Raw genomic sequence first — 24,463 nt, 5'->3', positions numbered from 1 at the left:
AGCAAACACTGCAATTCTCCTAAGCAAACAATAAAAAAGTCTCTAAAACTCAGGAAGTTTAGCTCTATATCTCTAGATTGAAATGTCTGGCCTGGTAGTGTGTGAAACTTCAGTGAGCCTATTTTTCCAGCAAGCCTCTGAAAATCAAAAGTAAAATGGGACTGTGATATTTATCAATACAATTACACTTGCTTTGTGAAAAGAATGACGGTGTTCAAGTCCCTAATGCTCTCTCTCACCTCTTTCTAAAGTCTCCAAAGACTCTTAGATTTGTCTAGTACATCTCTTCCAATGATAAAAATGAATAAAAAGTTTTACTGTGGTTCTTTTGCTGCTAAACCTAGATGTTTCTGCCCCATTGCTGTCCAAGTCGATCCAGGTAGATTTACAACAAAATACGAAGACACAGTGAAGATTCAGGAAAAAAAAAGGTCACTTGAATTTATCTTCTTCTAAGGCTGCCATTTAGGCTTGTTCTCACCAGAAAATTTCAGCTGAATTTGCTGATTATTTCAGGGTAGGTCCAGCTAAAGCTCAGATTCTTCTGTGGGGTCTGAAAGGTGGAGCTTAAGCAGGCCTAACACACAGGCACACCAGGGACTTCTTCAAGGCACATCAAAGGGACTGTGTACAATGTCAGAACTGAGATGTCTGGCCAGCCACAACAAGGAGAAAACCACAATTCTTCAGTTTATAATATCAAATCCATATAATGATGAAAATAGGAGCAACCTTAAAGTAAACAAGCAAGCGAACCAGATGCCACCAAATGCAAAGCTGACAGAACAGCTGAGAAAAACAAGCTCAGGAAAACAAAAAAGCAAGAGTCTACCAACCCCTAAGAGCAGCAAAGCTGATCACTGTGGCTTTGGCAGCCAAAACTCCTCAAAACAGTGAAGCTGTTTTGAGCAAGTAGATGGGGACTCAGAATTCCTTCCTCACCTTGTCAATTCTAGTCAGATGCAAATGAGCAGACATAAAAATGATAGTTTATTTCATATTACTGACCTTCCAGAAAAAAGGTTTAAAAAATTTTTCAAGTCCTTCTAAATGGTTTGATCACCATCACACCGAAATATATAATTTGGCAACAGCAAAAAAAACCAGAAAACCAAAGCAAAGAAACCAACAAAAACCAAAAAGCCTTTCAGAACTTCATAATTTGGAAGTGGTGATATTTTCCTCCACTTAATCTGAAACTATTTAAAGAATAATGCACCATATCATCTTACACAGTATTTGTTATAATTTTCAGTTATAACTGCATTGTGATAGATTTATGAATCTATTGAAATGTTTTCCTACAGATGGGACAATGTGCACAATTTCTTGCCCTAAGAAGAACAGAATTCCACTACAGCACAACTGGCCTACAGATGATGCCAACAGCACATCATTTTGATCCTGCAATTGAAATACAAACCATTTCCTTCAACTACATTCCTATTGCTCCCCTCCCTCAACCTCCTCCTCTCCACACCTTTTCTAACCTTTGTAAAATATAAAAACCTCAGCTCAGTCAATTTTGTGGAAAGCTGGTAAAAACAACCACTGGTCAAGAGATGAGATCAGATATTCCATGTTTTGCTACAGAATGGATTTTTATTGAAAAAACTGCAAGAAAGTTTTGTAATGGAAATACCAACACAGCCTTTGCAATAAATGCTGCAAATAGCACCAACATGATACTCCTTTGCAGGAAAGCTGTTTGTCAGAAGCATTTTTCTAAGTGCTGGGTCTAAAAACAATTAACTCTTCCATCATTTTCAAACCTGATTATTTGCAAGTTTTCTGTCTACAGATGACAGGCAAACCAAATTTCACTGCTATGGCTTAGACAAGGTGAGCACTTACACAGAGACCTTTCAGAATCTTATTTTCAAATTGTATTCCCATAACTGTTTCTATATCCTCATCTGTTTACAAATGTACCAGTTTCTCTTCATGAAATTGATAGCTGTGATGGATGCCAGAACTGGTTTGTTTCCATTTTCTGTCTTAGGTGCAATTTTTGCTTAAAAGGGTGATGGAAACAACAGCAACAGTGGAGGAAGCAGGGGTAATTCCAGCAACTCCTGGTACCCAGGCATTGTGTGTGAGTGGAGCAGGGTCCTGCTCATGGCAGAAAACCTTGCCAAACCTGCCTGATGGAGCAAAGCAGCCCACACAGCCTGGACAGAAGGCAGCTCCTGAAAGGTACCAGTGGCTAGCAGCCCCACCACAGCAGTTCAAATAAAGCTCCACAGAGTAAAATAGAAAATGTTCCATCACATTTAATTAGCAGTTGAACACAAAAAAGCAGAACACTGCTCTTTCAGAGCCTTCTTTAGAAACTCTTTGTCTTTAACATTTCACTTTGTTAGAAGCCAAACAGACCCTTCTGGCCTCTTCCTGGGGATTTTAACCTACATTGCTGAATCATTACCCTGTCCATAGTTTGCATACCTATAGAGATGCTAGAGAAAGGGTGAAAACCCAGAATATTTATTTGACTTCTGGGAAATACGCATATGCCAAAAGCAGAAACAGAAAATACCAGCCCTGGCATCACTTTGCTGGATTCTCATGTTGCCAGCCATTTGAAAAATATAAAATGCAACAAGAAATATAATTACACAGTAAATTCCAATATGCCCTAGGTACATTATTTCAGTTTTCTGTAATTCCCAGGCATATATGATGTAGTTAATTTGCAAGGCATGAAATAATTATGCATAAAACACTTGTTCCTAAGCAGACACACTTCATTTATTTTACCTGTCATTCTCTTTTCCTGTGGAAAAGATTTCCTTTCAGAATGTTCTCTGACACAGAAACAAGCAACCTTGATAATTTGTAGAGTTGAGGTAATTATAAGTAAGAGATACAGCCATGTACTTCAGCTGCATTAATTAATAATCCTTGAGACTGATGACCATCACAATAAACTGGTCTCCTTGTTCACAATCAAACAAAACTGTACTTTATTTTTTGAAAAAAAATACTAATATAATGATTATATATTATCATACAGAAATCCTGCAACAGGAATTGTAACAGAGAGACAAAAAAACCTTTTAAATTTGCCAAAATGGAAAAAAATCCACATTTCATACTGTGAAGAATAGGCAGTTGGACCTGTTAGACATAGTAGCCACATAGCAGCATCTCTAATGTCATTTTCATCTAAAATTACCACATCTTTGTTGAATTTTGAGTCATATATTTGAAGAATGGGAGAAAAAAACCCCCCAACAAAATCCCCAAATTCTCTAGAGTGATTTGCTGATATTTTGAGAATACTAACTTGACATATGCTGCCATCCTGGGATTCACTCAACAAAATTTTCTTCCTTATGTTGGAGCTCTTCCTTCTGTCATGGGAATAACATAACCAGTAGTTGGAACCAGAAGGATTTCTGATATTCTACAGGTCAGACTAAACTCCCAGAATCATAATACTTATGAAACTGAAACAATCCCTCTGATTTTCAGATTCCAACTTTCTGAATGCAGTACCATAATCTGAAATAGATGTAAAGGGATTTATATTGTGTTTCTGGATATACTTGAGAAGACCCTTTTTCTTTGCTCCTAATAAATTCAATAGACCAAGGTCCCCATAGGATGATCTACAGAATTTGCCTATAGTTGTGCATCAATCACCACCAGCAGAGCAAGAAAAAAGAGAAATAATGGGAATAAATGGAACCAACCAAACTAGTATTGTTATTCTGTGTCTTCTAAACATTCATATTTCTTTTCAAAACATTCACATTTCCTTGAAAAGGAGAAGGACTGCTACACAGTTATTCTATTCATGCCTAACCCATCTAGTCCATACTTGCATGGTATCTGAATTCCTAAGATTTTAAAACTTTTCAGTTGTTTTTCATGTGGAAAGAAAATCCATTTCCTTCCTCTTTCATTTCCAGTCATGCAAGTTGATTACTTTCATTCAAGTACACAAGGGTGGCAGTGTGAATATTTAGTAATCCCATGTTTTCTATTTCTACTTTTGTATGTGCTGAGGCCGTTTTTACCTCTCAGTGAAGGCAATTCTTACCTGAATTTGTGGAACTACCACCTCTTCCTCTGGGACAGAAGTCCTCAAACTACTTTGAGCCTACTTTCATAGGTAGTGCTAATACAGAGGGAAAAGAATTAGGAATTTCAATGCAACTTATAAATTTGGCTGATATAAGTACCACTGATGTCCTTTAAAGGTGGCATCATTTATAAGTAAAATCAGTGGAAATCACAGAAACTGAAGGTCTCAATAGTGTTCAGGGATCTTTGGCTAATTGGCTATGGAACAGTCTGACCAATTTGCAGGTGCATGATGGCTTTTCCCCCATTAGTAATTAGTGGTTAGTAACACAGATGAGTTCAAACAGACATTCCAAACAGTGTCTTTCACAGTTTTCAGTCACTTGGTTGAATACTTCAATATCACTGACAATACTTCAATATCACTGAATATTTAAACCCATTCATGTTCTTAATAAATTTGGGGCACCACTGAGCTTCATAAAATATACTAATGGTTTAGAAATGGAAGATCTACATAACAATCCTTGGAGGTAGGTTTTACTTTCATTCCAGTGCATTTCTAAAGTATTTGGTGATCAAAAGGAAGAAACAATGGGGGTAAACAGAAATATGCTTCTCCCACCTCTAATCATCTGACCATCTTTATGCTGTGGTCTGCAGTCTAATAAGAAAATACTAGATCGTTTTCAGCAGAGATACACTTTCACAGGGACATCTGATTAGCTGATTTAGAGAACAATTCTCAGCAGCAAGCTGCTTCCTCATTTTTAAATTTTTCAGAATTTTTGCATGTTGCATAATGCATCTGCCAAAGACAAGCAGCAAACTCCCTTCATCAGGACAGCCTCACTGAGAGAGGCATCTACTCTGCGCTTGCCTTGTAAAGGCCAAAGCACTGGGGACTCAGAACCTGTCTGTACAACCTTTTCTATTATTTATCAGGGCTTACAGCCTTAGATGCTTATGAGGAAAACCCAAAGAGAAAGGTAATTTCTTCAGTGAAGCAATCCTGCAATCTGGATGAAATGAAAAGAGTTTAAGGTGACTTACAATGACTTATGATCTTGGACGCAGCTGCTAAGCTGAGGTTTCACCAACTGTTGCCAAGTGACAAATGAAGGCCAGGATCACTACATGCCCTTCATGGATGGAATGAAGAAAACTTTCCTGCATGGCAGATTTTCTGCACTGAGCTACCTTTTCTCTCACAATCATGTTCTGTATCGGCTTCTCTCTTTTTCAGAGCACTCAAGAAACATGTAAAAAGAGAGAAAAGACTTGACTTCCAGGATGTTTATCATGCCTGCTTCTTGCATTAAAGAAACAGTGAACTTATTTTCTTCCTGTCATAAGGATGATATTTATTGTCTGAGAAGGTCTGAGGCCTGACTCTCTTTCCTGTAAGAAATTTAAGTTTCAAATCTTTGCAAAACATACAATCTTTGAACTATGAAGATGCTTTACTGTTTTACTGTGTTGAAATAATATTTAACTGTAACTCCAAAAAATAAACCAAAAATCTCATTAGTCAGGATGAAACATTGTCTTACAAGGTCTGTTCATCTGGTTCCTCGTTCAACAGGGAATTACAAGATTTCCTATTATCCTAATGCAACTGGACACTTGCCACAGCACAGTAGCCTAGAAAATATTTTTAAATCATACTTCTCAAACATACAGCTGCAAAAATTAACATTGCAAAATGATCTGGCAAGGTTAGAGATGGACAGAATTAAAATAAATGAGATTCAATAGATAAAAGTAATTGGTAGTCTTATGTACCAAGTTGGAGATGAATGTTTTGAAAACAGTAATGTAGGAAAGGAGCCCTGAGGATTACAGAGGAAATTATTTAACTATATGTTCAAATGCAGCACCACTCTAAAAAGATGAATCCTATTCCAGGTTGTACTGATCCTTGCAATTATGGTAAAGGAAAATGTTACAGCATTCCAAAATAGCATACATCATACTGTGCCATATATTGTAAATTACAGACAGAAACAGTCTCTCAGTTGGGAAGATAATTTCTGAAGGTCTACTGATGGACTACTGCCACAAAAATAATACTAAGAAAATGAAAATAATACAATGGAGAGCTGTAATAAGTCCACCTGTACCTAAGGAAAGACTAACAGAAATTAGAATTTTATATTTTTTCCTGCAATATTGAGGGTTAAACTGAAAAGAAAAAACACTGTGTTTTATGTAGGTTAAATGGGACTTCACTGCGAGTAAGAAATGTTAGATAATGACTTTATTGAAGTAGAAGAAAGAAATTAATACTAATCCTCCTGCAAACCAAAACAAAGTTTCACAGATTTCTAAGTTTTTAATTCTGCAAAGATCAGGTAATTTTTCCTCATGCAACTTATGTTGATACTAATCACTGTGTTAGCAGCACTTAAAGATTCCTGACCAAGGCAGAGTTAAGCTTATGCAGTATTAGAAACTGCCTGGCCAAACAGCACAGAGCTCTACCGAGGCCATCTGTGTATTTTAAAGAACATCAGTTGTACAATATTCTTTTTCCTTGTCAAGAGACTGCTCTTTGCAGTCGCTGCTGGTGACCTTCATACACTGGCTTCAGTCAGCTCTGAATGAAAGGTGTCCTAAAGGACAGGGAACACAGAATAACTCAGATTTTACACTTTTAGCACTGCTGCACAACCAGGTTCTACCCAGGCCTGCCCAAAAGCAACACATTTTGTGTGTGTGTCTGCAGCTGACCGTGCCTCAAGGAGGCTGGAGAGCTGTGTTTGCCTGACCTTGTGGATGGTGACATTGCAGTTCTGCCCCTTCACCAGCTAAGTTTAATGATCCCATGACACTGGAAGTGTTTTCAGTGGCATGATTGAGTGTTACTCATGGTAGAGTCATATATATGGTACTACTTCATATTCCTTGTAAAGTCAGAGTCTTCTAATTCCTAAAGAGTGCAGTCCTGTTCAAACATTATTTCAGCAGAGTATGGAGAGACTTTCTCACTTTTTGATGTTCTAAAAGAGATTTTTTTCTACCTGAGAACAGCTATAAGATGTCCCTGTTCTTCCTGCACTTCTTGATCACATAGATACAGAAATGAACATCATCCTTCCTGTAGCAGATGGCTATGTTGGCTACAGATGCCAACACAGGAATACTCATTCTTCCTAACTACATTAAGCAGTCAGACTCCCTAAACTCCTGCTGCAGCCAGTGGAGCAAGTTAGCTTCCTCCAGAGGCCAATTAAGAACAGGTCACTGCCTTGAAAACATTACAGAACCTGGACAAAACAGCCAAGAAATCATCAACAATTGATGAATGTATCTGCAGTCAACCTAGCAATTGATCCCAGTACCAATGAAGAGTCCAAACCTAATGTACACATCAATACTGAAGATATTAGTGCTGCTAGTGATGACTCGAACATCTCACTATGGAGGGAACTGAAATATGGAACAAAGTATCAGGAGAGATCCGGGATGAGTCTAGTGCAATTCCAGGGAGGATTCTCAGAAAGCCCTTTGATGGCTGCAGCATCTTTTATGATAGAGCCCTTAAAGTTTTATGATGTCTCTCATGCAGTGGAGCAGCAGACAATCTGTCTCCCCACCACAAGCACACAGATGCTCCCTCTTTTGTGGGATTTGTCTTAGTTTTCCAGATGCAGATGTGCTGAGAAGGAACCTGTTAGTGAGAAATGGTGTCAGAAACAGATAATGAAAGGATTGAAGTGTCTCTCCTACAAGTTGAGGCTAAGAGACTTGGGATTGTTTAGCATGAGGAAGCAGAGAACACTGAAGTTAGTCCAAACTCAAAAGAAAAAAATAACTAGCAGAAGATCTAGACCTCTCATTTTCATAAGAAGCTGTTCTAACAGTCAGAGAACCAAGCTGGACTAGATGACCTCCAGAGGCCCTTTCCAGTGTGAAACATTCTGGGATCTCGTAATTCTAGATGTTTTTGGGGTAAAGAATCTGCATATCACAAAATTCAGAAATGTGACCAACCCTGAAGTGCCAACAAAAGCCCTTTGGTAGGTATTCCCAAAGATTAATCTTCTTTAGTTTTTCCTAAGCATTTTTCTCCCTCATGGAGGATGTGGATTTGAGTCCCTCTAAAGAAGAGGCTGCCAGTCTCTATAGTCAATGAGGAAAAAAAAAACCAGTAAAAAAACCCAAAAACAAGAGAGAGAGGAAGATAAAAGTTAACTTTTCCAGGCTAAATTTACTTTGTGTAAATGCACTTCTTTTGCAGCTATGCACCACAAGAATGTGGTGACACAAGTGCAATAATAAAATATTTGGACTCCATGATGGTGGTCAGACATATTCACCAAGTACTGCAGAAAATTATTTAGGAAATAAATAAAAGCAAACACCTGACATATGATGGCATACCAAGGGCTGACAGATACACAGAATAAAAAGTCTACTGTGAATAAATACATTATTTAACTAGCAGTAGATACTAACAGTAATAGATGTGTGCAGTCCTTCTAACATTGGTACTATTTATCCCCAAGATCTGATATTTTTGGGCCATTCACATACACCAGATATATTTGAGTATGCCAGAAGAAACGTGTCTGTGCTTAACATGTATGTCTAGACAAAAAGCAGCTGAATGCATCCTGACATTTTCAATTAAACATTTATTGAAGGCATTTCCTTTTTTTTTTCTTTTTTTGAGTTGGGAAAGAATGGTTGTTGGTTCCTTCTTGCTGTTTCTTTTGCAGCTCAAATTGTAGCAAAAGGTGAAAGACAAAAGACATTAATTTAAAAAAAAAATATAGAGGGTTACAACCATTTACAGCTAGGGAATGCTATTAACTCTTCACACTTACAACAATTAGTGATTATTATTGGTTCTCACACTGCACTTTACTTAACTTGTACAGTTTGAAGACTCACTAAGAAACCACCGTAACTAATCTGTCTTCAGTTTACTACTTATGACGGATTTTGCACATCATGCTTGTCACATGAATGGAAGCAATTAATAATTAAAAAATGCAAGGGGTTCTTCCAGTAGTGATTGATTTTTGTGGCTATTTTTAATTTTTTTAATATTTTTAATTCTCTTAACAAAAACTAAATAAAATTTTGTATTTAATTATTTTCCCCTGTCACAGCCTTTAGTATACTCAATACACATTTATTTTCAAAGAGAAAATATTTTTCCTGCCTCACTGATGCCATTCTTTCCTCATTTTTTCAATCCTTTTACTCTTCATCACTGTTCCTTTTCTTTGAAATCTTTCTTGACTGCACACATAGGTGGGTCTTGCCAGTCTTTGGAATAAACTGTCCATTATTCCACTTTTTAATCCATCTAGCCTCTTCCTCTTCTTCTCATCAATCTTTAATTTATGGAAAACTGTTGGCATCTCTATTAGTAACATTTTTCCTATTTTCTGTAGTAAATGATTTTATTTCCTCTGTGTGCTATACATGTTCTCTATAAGAATGAAGCCACTGGTAAAAAAAAATAAAGAATGGGTTAAACCAATTACATATACAAAATACATCAGGAATGCTGATCAGCAACTCTTTAAAAGGGGAGAGTACATCAAATTAACTTATTACTTTATATTTCCAAATATAAACTCCCAAGCACATTTTATCTTTCCTGTAGCAGGAGTTCAAAAACGCAACAATTGTAAACCTAAATTACTTTACACTTATCAGCATCCTAAGATGTATTAGGAAAAGTGTTGCCAGCAGGTCCAAGAAGATGATCCCTGCAGTTTCCTCAGTCCTGGAGAGATCACACTTGAAGAGTTGTGCCCAATTCTGGGCTCACCCAGTAGAACAGAGCCAGGGTCATACTGGAGTAGGGCCATAAAGGCAAGGGACTGCAACATCAGTCATTTTGGTAGGTTGAGCTGAGTGCTCACCAAAGCTGCTCTATCACTCCCCTCCTCAGCTGGACAGAGGGGAGAAAATAGAAATGAGAGGTTCATGGGTCAGGATAAGGACAAGGAGAGATAACTCAGCATTTCCTGTCATGGGCAAAACAGACTTTACTTGGCAAAATTAATTTATTACCAATCAAATCTGAGTAGCATAATGAGAAATAAAATCAAATATTAAAACACCTATCTTCCAAACCTTCCTTCTTCCCAGGCTTAATTTTACTCCCAGTATGAACTCTTTCCCAGCAATGCAGAGGGACACAGAATGGGGGCTGTGGTCAGTTCATCACTCGGTGTTTGTGCTGCTGCTCCCTCCCCAGTGGGAGGGCTCCTCACACTCTTGTGCTCCAGCACTGGAGATGGTCCTCCACAAACTCAGAGCTTAATCACAGAAAGAACTGTGGTACTGTGTTTTACTGCACAGGATCCCACCAAGGTGTAAAGTCTCCAGTTTCACATACTCAAAATCTGACTGAACAGGGTCTGGGGGCAACCTGCCCTGGTTGATCCAGTTTGAGCATGGCAGATGGATTTGTGATCTCCAGAGGTTCCTTCCAACCACAGCTATCTGAGGATTCTCTGATTCATGCAGCTTTTATCTGTTTCATAATACTACATAATACTACAGAAAAATAAAACAAACAAAAAGTTCTCAGGCATTACTCTCCACCTTTTTTGGCTTTGAAATTGCTTTCATAGAATTAAAAACTGATACCCTGCAGAGTGCTCTGCTGAACTGTAATAAAGAAAACTGAAGACTATCCATCCATACAAATATGTCTTACCTGGTACAGGGAAAATGACAGATTAATGTGATTGCCTCTGGAATTGAGTGCTGCTCTGGGTAGGCCCTCCCACAGACATGTCTTTTCCAAGAATAAAAAAATAATTCAAAAAAACATTTTACTGAGTCAGTGAAAATCTTTCCAGATGGAACAATACAAAGTGAGAAGGTGAAGAAAAGGGACCCTGATATTTGTCTGAGTGCACACAGCTGAGCTCTCACGTCCTCCAGGATCCTGTTCCATGGGGTTGTTGTTTGGTCTGAGCTGCTTTTGCCACTTGTGGGATAGCACAAACTTGAGCCTCCCAAGAAATCTTCTGCATCAACATTGAATTACAGCACCATGGACAGAAATCACAACCACCATTCAGTTTTGGAACCTCTGGAAACTTAGATCTTCAAATGCTGACTTATTGAATACATTTTTGAACCCTCTATGCTTGATAATCATAATGTATTGCTTTAATTTCCAAGAGGTTCCTTCTGAGATCAGGAAAAGAAAGATTAAATCATACAGAATTTAGTAAACTCTTGCTTAAAAAGCTGAATTAAAAAAAACAAAACAAAAATAACAAAACAAGAACTGTAGAAAAATGCTCAGAGATAATTTCTTTAGTGTCTCCTAAATTTTAAACTTCCTTTGCAGACTAAATTTTGTCTAGCTGAATCCTTGAAAGTATCACCAAACAGTGGTAGATTAGAATAAAACAATCCACCACCACTGCCACCAAAAAACGAAACAAAATGAAATTAAATGAAAAATAAAATAAAATATATAAAAAAATATTACCAAACTGTTTTTGCACAGAAAACTACAATCCTATAAATTTAAGAGTAGCAGCAGATTTAACTTCACAGCCAGGTGAAGGGTAATCGAAACAATATGGATTAACACTAACTCAAAGGTACTCTAAAGTTGTATAGGAGACCATGAGGAGCTTCCTACTGTAAAATCTCGATCATGAGCTTTACACCAATAATTAGAAGAGTCTGCAACCAGGTTGATCTCCAGGGCATGAAGACAAAATTTTATCCTCACATGCAAATCTTTCTTCCTAATTCTGACAGCAGACATAAACCAAAAAATGGATTAAAACCAAAAAAGTGGGCAAAAAATGCCTTTGTCTCCCCCCAATATCACTTTAGAGGATAAGGTTCCTTGGAGACTGTTTAAATTCAGAGGAAAGGAAAGGGAGGGGGAAAGACTGTGGGGCTACTTGAGGATCTGGCCCAGGTGTGTCTATCTAGATCCAAGACAGACAGCTACAAATGAGCCAAGATGAAACATTTCTGACTGCAGCAGACAAAGTAGGATGAGAATGATGATTACACTGCTCCACAATGGGGATTGCGGTAGCCAACTTCTCTGAATGTAGGCACTGATCATCCATTTTAAAATTAAAGTTATATTGTTCCCAGTGAAAATGAAATCAAGGACTCGACTCTGATCTCCTCCATTACAGAACAAATCAGGTAATGTAAATCAAGTATCATCTTGTAAGGTGATCTCTACTGGAATAAATTTGACAGCAGAGGCAGACGTGTCAAAAAGCCACTACAACAATACCTAGGAGGCTCACTGGCACTCTGAACCATTATTTGGTCTCTGATATTTCTGGCAATTTATTAAGGAATGGCACCTAGCTCTAGCTGGGGATGAACTTAACACAAAAAAAACCCTACAGCAAATATCAGAAACATGAATCCTTTCGCCTAAGGAAAACCTTTGGGCACTGCTGAAATTCTTCAATTATGCAATGACAAGCACCTAGCTGAGTTGCTGAGCTCAAGTCTCTCAGAAGGTACAAATGCCTCCAGGCAACTGCCTGAATTCTCCTGGGTCATTTAACTGGATTGGGAGTGCAGGATAGATCCTGTTTCTGCATCAGGGCAACTCCCAAAGAGAGAGCTGTTCAACTGATTTTATCTAAAAGCTCACCCAGCAGATATTCCCAGAATGACTTGCTGGATCTCCTCTGGCAAACCATGATTGTCCCAAACCTGCCTGTATACTGAGACCCACAAGGGTATGTCTCTGGTTAGACAGCCCTGCTCAGAAGGGGCAGATTCCAGAATTTCCACCTCACTTGATCTATTTGCATGCCATCTCTGCTGGAAATTGGGGCATCTGTCGTTTAAAGTCTCCTTTGAAACTGTCCTACTTTATGTGAATACAGACATTACACATATAAATATAAATACATACTAATTGAAGGAAAGATTTAAATGGTTTTTTTTGTGTTTCCAGCTAGCAGGAAAGCTGTTCTGCTTCCTGCTGTGAATATTTGCAGTGGCACAGCTTTGGTAGGTAAAGGAGTGAGCAAAATCCATTAAATACAAGGCCCAGATGGTGACAACATTCTCTGGGAAGACTGGTGGACAAAAGGTCTTATTACTGGCTTGCATTAGGGACTGTGACAACTCAAAATTTGTCCCTTCCTTCCCATCCCTTAACACTGACTGATCCAGCTATCTGGCTACCTGCCAGACTAAGCAGCCTCTTTGTGTCTTCGTTTCAGCGTGAGCAAGATCTGACCTGGCTGGTGTCACTGGTTTTTAGAGAAAAGTGGAGAGTCCCAAGAAAGACTGAGCAGAATCCTTTAGGTTGAAGTTGATTGTCCAGGTTTTACTCCCCCTCATTTGGACTTCATAATGTTTAGTTTATATGTCTTCTTCTTCAGCTTGCTATCTTTAGAGTAGACTGCTCCTAATTTTTCTTGCTCTTTCCAGGCATTTCTCAGAGAGCTTGAATGTGTAATCTGAGGCATCTGAGATACTTCCCATAGGTACCTCTGCTTTTTTTTTTTTTTGTGGAAGCAGCCTATGGTTTCCCTTGTGATGAAAAACAGTAATTTCCACATACTACAAAGTCATTAATAAAAGCCAGGTGTTGACTTTTCAACCTCCCATCACATACACTTGTCTGTTTTCAAAAGACAAACCACAGCTAAGATTCTCTTTGATTTCATCCATAAATGATACAATTAAAGGTGGGTACTGGGCACTATTTATCAATGTACAGTGCTGAAACCTACAGCGATTCCACAACAGTTATATATAATGAACTTTCCTAAACAAAGGCTTAAGAAATAAAAATATAAGAGTCCTTGTTGCTTGTAATATTAATACAAATAATGTTGGAATATGTGAGTTATGAAAAAGTTCTGCATAGACCAGAACTGATAGAGTGCAGAAGGATGCTTCTTTTTTTAATTTCTATTTTGGTGTACAGGAAAAAAAAAAGGTGACATTTCCATGGTTGAAGTTAAAAACACCTCTCCTCTGAACAATAGGTTGTTGGTAACATCAACAATATACAATCTATACAGGGTATGTGTATCAACTGAGGGGAAAAAAATGAGGAAAACAATCGTTAAGACAAACAGCAGACTAAACTAAACCTGACAGGCTTGAGTGATGACATAATACCCTCTTACTCTGTGATGGTGACACAAAAATGCCAAAGGACACAAAGCTGTCAGTCTTGTTGTTTATCTTCTATCTAAGACTAATAAAAGGAGGTTGGAGACTGACAGAACAGACACAGGGACAGTCCTAGGCATTCAGTTTGCACTCTGAAAAATGTATTGATGGATTTAGGGGTGGCTTATTTGTTATTGCCTTTTTCTGCATTACCTTTGTGATCCCCCACAAACTTTTGATTTAACTTTTTTTTTTTTTTTTAAGCTACCATTGCTTTTTCAAATTAATGTTTAGTAATTATATTTGCTGATATTGTAATGCCCTAGTAATTTACTAGATATCAGCTTCTGGACAATTGTCCAACTTAGTTGAAAACAAAACCAAGCTTTGCATAGCCCATTATTCACCCATATTCAACCCATTATGGTGAATAACTGAATATTATCAAACAATTATATTTTTAGAAAATAAAAACCTAAAGTTTTGTTTTGTTTTGTTTTTTTTCAGAAAACAAAGCCTAAATGCATCCTGCCACATCAGCTCCTAACTACTAAAAATGGTAAGTGACACAGGTCTCTGTAGAGCACAACACTGAAGCAGCACCATTTAATTTTAGCACATAAATCTTGTAAGGCAGGCAAAACTACAAAGAGAGGAACAAGGAACAATCTACACAGTGAAGTGCTGGTGAAAAAAGTGACTTTTCTGGTTATTGCCCCATTTACTTTGTAAGAAACAGCTCACAGAAAATACTTTGAGATGAACCAAGTGTCTTTCAGAGTTCTGCAGAATAACTCAAGGGGCAAGTAAGTCTCTGTTATTAAAAATGTAGGAGACAGCATTTGCAAAATTTTCCCACACAAGGAAGCAATGGCAGTGAAACTCAGCTAACTCTTCTTTATTACTCAAGAACATCCATCATACAATTGAAGAAGGGACCATATGAAGCCACAATGTCCATTCCTTTCACTGGAGGGGCTGCACAGACCTATACTAGCACTGTACACCTTGAGGACTTGCAAGAGATATTTTCTCTTTGAACAGCAGCTACACAGGACCTTTAATTCCTGATTCACTCCACCTCTCATATAGAAACTAAGACTGAGAGGCACAGTCCTGGAGAGTGAGCAGTCTATTTTCCAGGGAGGCTGGCATGTTCCTCTCCAAAGCACCAAATGTGCCCCTGAGAAACACATGCTCTGCTTCTACTTTGGCTCCTGGTTTGTGGTTTGACCCTGTCTGGTGTCACTTTTACCTCACTGAGCCCATGATTTCTAACCCCATGCAGTCACAGTGGCTTCTCCTTCCATCCTTTGCTGTAAAGTGTTATTAGGGAGAAGGCAAGATAACCAAGTGATGTGGAGATGCAGCTCTCATTCCAGAGTAAACCGGAAAAAAGTTCCTTTATTGACACAAAAACACAAATTGACTGAGTGTTAACAGCTCTGTTCATCTCCTGGTTGCTGAGTGCTGGGGCAGCAGCAACAAGAACAGTGATAAAGTGTTTGTCTGGAACAGCTGAACTGAACTGGCATTTGAGAACACTTTTAAGTCCCACTGCTTTATGTCCATGTGCTTGCTACTGTGGCATTTGAGATGGACTCAATTCCAGTCTCCTCACTGACTACAAACCAGTGCATCCTCCTCCCCCTTATTTCAGTGATTTCAACTGATAATGCTTTTATTTTACAACCTCCAACAAATCATTTTGCTTTAAGACTATGCTTTAGCACTGTACTTAACATTGGCCAGTGTAAGCAGAACAATTCATGAAGTGAAGGACAATCAAAGAACTGCCCTCTCTTTCCTGTACTACACCTGCATCACAATGCAGTTATATATATTTTAATGAGACATGTGTCAGTGTGCACACTGTGCTACAGGCACATTATTGCAGCTGCTGAAGTTATTTCTCTCTGGCATCATGTCACAGTACCTGAAAACCCCCAAAGCTCCGAAATGCACACCCCATCATGTCTTATTACTTCAGTAATGTACAAAACCCGTCTAGACACTGAACTTGGCAGCAGGTAACTCCTCCTCCAGCTCTTTCTCCTGCATTCCACTCACATGTTTCTGGCAACAACAGAGGTGTTTATTGTTATTTCAGGTGCAGGAATCTGCTGAAGTTTCAGCCATCTTGTCTTTCTTGGGACAAGGCAAGAGGAAAATATGTGAATAAAACACCTGAGTGCAATAGAGGGGATTTTAATTTACTGAAGTGTGCATTAGCTAAACTGCTTCTTCCTACTGTAGCATAGTCATTAACCTTCTTAAGAGATCAGCAGCTCTTAAAGCACATCCCCAGAAATTTAATAGAGAGACTTCTGCTTTTTAACATGAAGATCTGTCCTTATTTTGTCTGCATTTCTTTTCCAGAAAATAGATACTTCTTGTTATTTTTAACAGTATAACAAAAAGCCTTCTGATAACACATTTCAGTCTCCTGTATTTAAAGCAGTAACATGATGCACTATCATTTAAGCATACAGCCACAAAGCAGTTTACTTCTTTTCTACTTTTCTCTCTGTGCCACACTCCACAGTGAAACTTAGCAACAATTAAATTTAAACAATTTAAATTTAAACAATTTAAACAAACCGGTGCTTTCAAGGGCAGCCTAAAAATGTTGCAAGATAGCCTGAAGGCACGATGGTCTTTACACCCTGATGTCAGCCTCCTGTCAAGGTAGCTTTATTCTGACTATGAAAGAATGTGATCTTGACCAAAATAACAATGAAGGGAATCAGTCAGAACTACTCAGATGTAATTCCTGCTCTAACACATTGCTCATCATAAACAGATTCTCAGATGACATTGTATCAGTTAAGGCTTCTAGCTCAAAATTTTAAATGCTTTGCTAAAGTAACATTAACAACTCTTACAATATCAAATGGAAATTACCCTCACAGCCACATGAAACATGTAAATAAAACTGGTACTGGGAATAAAATAGCTCTAAACTGGACTAAAAGGCTTTGAGAAAAATGAGACATGAACAAAATGCCTAGGAGGCAGGAACTGCACACTCTTATCTCAGAATTTATACCAGTCTCTTAAGTCCTTGATAAACCTGGGTTTTACCTTCTACTCCTATTTCAGAAAAGCAGATGGTGTTTACTAGCAGCCCAATAGATACTGAGTCCATTAATATAAAAAAGAGGAAGAAGCTAAAGAAAACGAAATAAGCTAAAGCTTATTTCTTGTTATAATAAAAAAAAAATAATAAAAAAAAAGTGACATTTTATTGCTGGGATAAGAATATATAACATAAGGCTCATGGGTCAGGATAAGGGCAGGGAGAAATGACTCAGAAACTGCCATCATGGGCAAAACAGGCTTGACCTGTGGAAAAAAATTTAATTTATTGCCAATCAAATAATCTGAGAATATGTTTAAAATCAAGTAAATTAGCAACACCAGACTCAAAGCAGGAAAAATAAAATCATCATAGGACCACAACTGCCTCAGAGCTCTAAACTTATTACCTCACAGGGTAAAAAAACAATAAAAAAAATCAAATAAAATCCCCCAACAAATAATAATAAGCCAACCCTCACAATTTAGGATATTTTAAGGACTGGTAGACCTGTATTTTTTCTAATAAAAACTGGGATCATTTTCCACAGCCTGGAGCCCCCTGGGGAAAATCTAGACAACAGTATTGCATTTTTCCATGGCCTGTGCCTGAATATAACTATAAACTGCAATTGCCACAGATTTGCATGGTGTTGTTGAACCAGAGCAGCCCTCTGGACCAGCCATTCTCTGCCCCTCAGCCACAGAAGCAACATCTTGCATATGCAGAGTCCCAGAGAAGAGTTTCCTCCTTGGTTTGGGCATACTTGGCACCTGAAATGTCTGATGAGATGAGAGGGAAGCAGTTTATTACTGTGGCCTGTCTTTGCTACCTGGCTAAAGCAGGCAGCATCTCAGGGTGTCCTGTGGATGTTACAGAGGAACAACATATACTGTAAATGTGGAATGTCACTGGACACAGCAGAGTGCCACAGCACAGGGATGGACTGAAAGAGAAAGCCAGGCTAAGCGGTAGGCAGAAGTGAAGGGGAAACATGATGTAATGCACAACAAAAATGTGTTTCTACATACAAATGTACTTCTTGCTGGTTATGGCTTGAGTTAATGACCTTTGGAACAGCCTCAAACTAAGGAGCCACAAAGAAAACAGTTATGAGAAGGAACAGCGGTACAGTCCCCACCAAAGCTGGTTCTGCAGTGAAAAATGCAGTACCACAAGAGAAATCTCAGACCCAGCATGCCACTAATGGCAGGGTGCAGAGGGATCAGATATCAGGCCAGCTGCACCAGCTGAATTCAGCAACAGCAATGCAAGCACAGTGATGTGGTTATACCACACCAAGAACCTGTGCTGGCATTTCTGCACAGTCCTGCTCTTGGCTGCATATCTCAGTGGTGTCTCTGCCTCCTGACTGACATGCAGGTATTTTTCAAGGCTCTTTGCAAGGCTTTTGTTTCACTAACACAGCAATGTTGTAATTCACTGTGGGAAATTTCCAAGTTTTTCATATTTACTGAGTTGAATCTGATTTTACTGGCACATTGATTGCTGAAAAAACCCCACAAGACAGAGAACAGTTTTATTCTTGTAACTAATTATGTGTAACCTTCAAGTTAAGGAAACCTTTTATTCTTCAGATACTGTACTATGCCATTACAAAGTAGATTATAATTGTCCAGTAGGACTAGCAAGAGTGCATCAGAATTCACAGTAACGATTTACAGGACCATTAATTGCCTAAATATTTGATCAGTCTCTATCATCCATCTATTGCAATATTTATTTTAGATTTAAGTAGTTTTCTTATGCTCGTTATCTCAGCAAAATCATATTGGGAATAGTTCTTCAAATAAGTTTTTACCCCACAGAATAAAAAGTGACTCTTCTGTCTATAAACAGAAAGATAAAGAAGAAATTATTTTCCATTTTTCACTGCAAGGTGATGTTTTTGCTAATCAGACCACCTGAACCAATGTGCCATAAAGGATCGTTTGGCACAGAGAATATACATCACAGATAAGCTTAATTACCTTTCAAAGGGGAAAGAAAACTGCTCTGTGAAATAGCAGACAGGGCCCATATTGACCTGACATGAGCAGACAGAACTGATTGCTATTACTCTGCAGCTCAGACATGGTTGTATTTTACAAAAGTTCTGCCAGGCATAGGCAAGTTACCTGCTGTAACAGTGCTAGAACCACTGCTGTTTTCACTTTTCACTCCACACTACTGGATCTGGGCTCAAGGAGGGCTCTGTAGGGCGCAGGCCAAGTTCTCTTCAACATCTTCATTAATGTCCTGGATGCAGGACACAGAAATACTAAGTTTGCCAACAATTCCAAATTGGAAGGAGCTGTCAACTCCCTCGAGGGCAGAAAGATTTCAATAAATCAGATGGGTGATTTAGAGATGGGTGATCACCAGCAGCATGAAGATTAACCAGGGCAGGTACCAGACTGTGCACCTAGGACAGGACAATCCTTGTTGTGTGTATAGCCTGGGGAATGAGAGGCTGGAGAGCAGTGCCATGGAAAGGGCCCTGGGGGTCCTGGTTGATGATAAATTGGATCTGAGTCAGCAGTGCCCTGGAGGGCCAAGTGTGTCCTGGGGAGCACCAGGCCCAGCATGGCCAGCTGGGCAAGGGAGGGGATTGTCCTGCTCTGCTCTGGGCTGGGGGGGCCTCACCTCCAGTGCTGGGGGCAGCTTGGGGTGCCACAATACAAAAAAGACACGAAGCCATTGGAGAGTGTCCAAAGGAGGCCACGAGGATGGTGAGGGGAGTGGAAGGGAAGCCTTAAGAGGAGTGGCTGAGGTCACTTGGTCTGTTCAGCCTGGGGAAGAGGAGATTGAGGGGAGAGCTCATTGTTGTCTTCAACACCCTCATGAAGGGAAGCAGAGCGGCAGACACAGATCTCTTCACTCTGTGACCAGTGACAGGAAACTGCATGGAGCTGAGTCAGGGGATGTTTATGTTGCATATCATGTAAAGGTGATTGAATTAGGGATGTGGTCACAGCATCAGGCTGTCTGACTTCAGGGAGCACTTGGACAACACTCTCAGGCACATGGTGTGACTTTTGGGGTTTCCTGTGCAAGGCCAGGAGTTGGACTCCATGACCCTGGTGGGGCCCTTCCAACTCAGCATTTTCTGTTATTCTGTGACCTGCTGGAAGACTAAGATCAGTGAGAGCCCTCTAAAACTGACATTAAACTAAATTTACAACGAAACACTCTTTCAGTCAAAGACAATCTGTCACTATTATTCACATCAAGAAGCATCTTAATCAGCAGGCAGCCCTGCTGCAATCAATTACCAGGCAATTCCTGCCTGAGGTAGCCTTTGGTCCAAGCATGTCACAGTTTGACTGGGGGGGACACCTTCACTCACCTCCTGCTCCCAACAGGACAATTTCAGCATAACACAAACCCTCAAGGACTCACAGCTCAAACAGCAGCAGATCCTTGGGCATATTAGCCCCATGGCAGGTAGCTTTGTGCAGGATTTTCCCTTTTGTATCCTAAGGTAGCCTCACTCACAGAGAAGCAGAGACAGGACACGCTTACTTAGAAATTATATTTATGGGAGCCTACATAGCTCTCATTTAACTGCTGAGATTGTGTTCTCCTTTTTTTGAGCCAAATGGAAGGGAAAAACATACTGAAAGGACTGCAGCCTCTTTATTGAGGTTAAGATAAGGACATAGTTTTAATGAATTGTCATTAAATTACCTGATAGATCAAGAAAATTTGCAACATCTGCCAAGTTTTTCTCTAAGATGAAGACCTGCATGATGCAAATGTTCTGGGCCACTGAGGAAGACAGTGCTTAGGAGAAAAACCATCATAAACATGACACTATCTTTCAAACTCCAAGGCACAGTAGACATGCAATCTCTAAGATGGATATATAAATACATAAAAAACCCTCAAGTACTTGTAGGTGTGCTCAAAACAACTTTCTTTTTTTTTTTCCTTGAAGTTAAAATCATGACTTCCCTAGTTCACATTAAGTATTGGTAGCACTGATTTTGCAAAAAATATTCTTCAAAACACATCTCAAGGGTATACTAGACTATATTACTTTCATTGAATAGGAAGTTAGTGACATAAAATCCTTCATCAATAATCTTAGAGTAGTCCTGTTCTATTCCAATGCAATTTATGCTGCTCAAAAGCTTTTGAGGTACTTTCTCCTTGAATAATAATGCCTCTTCTTTCACTTTGCTCTCTGTAGCTGGCACGCCATTTTAGATTTGATAAATCTAGCCTTAAAAATTTTATGATTATTCCAGTTGTTTCAAGCCTCCTTTCCACACGCTATTTTCCTGCTTTATGTTTTCATCCTCTTTTCCTTTCTTCTGTCACTGTGCTTCATAAATGCGCTTTGTTTTACAGAGTTTTGCAAGTCTGGTTTTTATTCTGCCTCTTTATTATTATCTTCCATTTCTTTCATTCCTTTTGTTTTGCCTTTATCTACTTTCACGTCTCTTTATTGTTACAGTGTGCTGAAGTACAGAGTAGAAGCTCAGCCAGCATTCATTCTAAGGAGGGTGTCTGAGGTTAGAGGGAGGACTCAGCCATAATCTGGGCTTTTTTATTTTATTTTTTTCTATTTTTAGTAACAAAGTGATTACTTAAGTGTGCTTTCAGTTTAATTACACAACTATTACGTTAGCCTTTCCTTTTAATAATCATTGCAAGGTTTGCAAAATGGTGGTGGCCAAGACGATGGGCATGGCTTTCACACAGTTTAAATACATTGCAAACTGCTATTTGATCTCACTAGATCACATTAGGAGAAAAGGTAGCACAAAGGCAACTAAATAGTGAATAACTGCATCTTTTCTGGGACACTTGCATTAAAGACATTTGAAAAGCACATAACCTGTCATGGCACAGATTCCCTGTCTCCTTCTCCCCATATTTTCATATTCTTACTTCCTTTATCTCAATAATTATGTTGAAAATACAAACCCATGGAAATACTGTTCAACAACTAAAACACTCTAACAACTAACTATCTAGAATTTGAAGTGGAGTATTTCAGATGCCAATCAAATTTCTTGTGGGAAAGGAGATGAAGCAATAATGAATTCAGAGCAATGCTGCCTGCAGGAGATACAGACACAGTGACTGCACAGCAAGGGAGGATGCCCAGTCTCCTCCTCTATTTGAGAACATCTGTTGGGTAGGCCTGTGTTATTCCTCAATTTCCTCTTTAGACCTTCAGATACCTTAAAAAAATTTGTTTCCTAAACTCACATCATTTCCAGAATTTGCAAAAGCCAACAATTTCCTGATTGGTAACAAGAATAGGAGCAAAAAATTTCATGGCAGGTATTTAAAGGAATCTTCACTCCACTTTTTCTCCCATCTGTTTGGGTTTTGTTGTGGTTTTTGTTTTTTTGCCCAGTCCCTCCTTCCCCCTGCAAACATATTTCTGTTCTAAACTGTCTGTTTTTACACATAAAAAAATTGTGTCCATGAAACTGACCCCATTAGTAGAATATTCATTGGCAAATAATTCACTTCTGTCTGGCTCTGATTTCATACTTATAAATAAAGTAGCAGGGCTTTGTTCTGATTTTTTTTTATTAGCACCATCTCAGAGGTACAATTCTACAATCCATATTTAATATACCAAATATGAAAAAAAAATTAGTTTACTAATCAGTTTATTGAACCATTTTCTTTTATTTTTTGACTGAAAGTTCTCAACTCTTACCTTCTTTTCTAATGATAATTATTTAGCTAATGCTATGAATCCATAGTTCCATTAGAGTGCAAAATAACTGTGGGAGGCAAAGTCCCAGTTCTCTCTTATACTCAATAATTTTCTTCAGTCTTTTCAGTTACTCTCAAAATGTTATGAAAATTGACAAGTTTCCTATTCCTGATGATACTTATACTAGTAATCTAATTACTTCTTCCTGTTCTGTGACTGTTATGCAATTATATTATGCCATGAAAACAGCATGTTCTGTCAAATTGTTCTTTTTGCTTCTTCATAAAGTTTTAGTACATTAAAAATAAGAGAAAAAGCATTCTCTGTAACAAAGCCATAGAAAAAAGTGCCAGCTTTTTTTTTCTTTCTTTCTTTTTTAATATTTATAAAACTCCTACTAATTAATGAGACCTTCAATTTACTGGAAGATATTGAGTGTATGAAAATAAAATATTGCAGCTCAACACAAGAGATGTTCCATGCAAATCATATAAGGATTTCTTTGATTTAGTCAATCAGGCACAATTTATTCAGAAATAAATTAAAAGTCCTCCATTAGAATGAAAATTCACACTTAGTCATTCTTTTAGTATATTCTTAGTCATTCTTTTATCATATTTCTGGTATCCACAACTGTATAAGGATCGAGGAGCTTGTGATGCATTTTCAGCTGATCCTTTGGTCTGTTCTGTTAAATACCCAACATACAAGACATGATATGTGATAATGGATGCACTTCTGGCTGATGACACTGGGATTGTACGAAATGACAAGGTGATAACATTTCTTTCACTCTAGCTATAAGTCAGTTCCTTGTTTTAGCTAACCGTAGCTAAAATGAGGGCCTTTTTATAGGATGAACTTACATCTTTAGCCTAAGTAAGAATAGAAGGTTTCCTAAATAAAAAAAAAAGTAGTTTGGCAAAAGAATATCTCTGTAGAAAAACACCAGATGATGTTGTGTGGGTAAAATCCAAAATTAAATTGAATAAAACACTAGGAACCCATTTCCAAAAAAAGGAAAAACCTTGAAGGAGACAGCCTTCAGTGAAGAAACAGATTCATTATATTTTATGAATACCCTAATATCATATTTTTGTGGTCTTCAGGCTCCCCAAGCTGAGTCACCATCCCTGGAGGGTGTTCAAGAAGTGACTGGATGTGGCACCCAGTGCCATGGCCTGGTTGAGAAGGTGGTGATTGGTTAAACTTGGACTTGATGATCCTGGAGCTCTTTTCCAACCTAAATGATTCTATGAAGATGTTTAGGCTCAGCTAACACCACATGTGACCTAAGATTATCCAAAAAAAACCCTGCTCAATACTTTTTTCCTTGCACCTAAGGTTCATGAAGTAAGACATCACCAAACTAACAGTATAACCCACATAAATAAGGAGGAGCTGAGAATAAGACTGTCATGCTCTCAGATGAAACATGCAGCTGCCTAATCTATAAAAAAAACAACCAAAACCAACCAAGCAAACAAAAACCCCCCCAAAAAAACAAACCAAAAGAAACAGCAGCAAAGAGGGGCACCCTCAGATGTGATTAAAGAAAA

The 24,463-nt window shown here is 38.5% G+C and overlaps 1 protein-coding gene across 3 annotated transcripts in view; it reads right to left on the bottom strand.

Annotated features, from left to right (window-relative positions):
• Nucleotides 1-24,463, bottom strand: part of CADM2 (cell adhesion molecule 2) — a 574,407-nt gene that overhangs the window by 117,555 nt on the left and 432,389 nt on the right. The gene's annotated exons all lie outside the window — the stretch shown is intronic.

This window comes from Parus major, chromosome 1, assembly GCF_001522545.3.
Source record: "Parus major isolate Abel chromosome 1, Parus_major1.1, whole genome shotgun sequence".
NCBI classification, from domain to species: domain Eukaryota; kingdom Metazoa; phylum Chordata; class Aves; order Passeriformes; family Paridae; genus Parus; species Parus major.
This window is presented reverse-complemented; position numbering and strand designations above follow the sequence as displayed.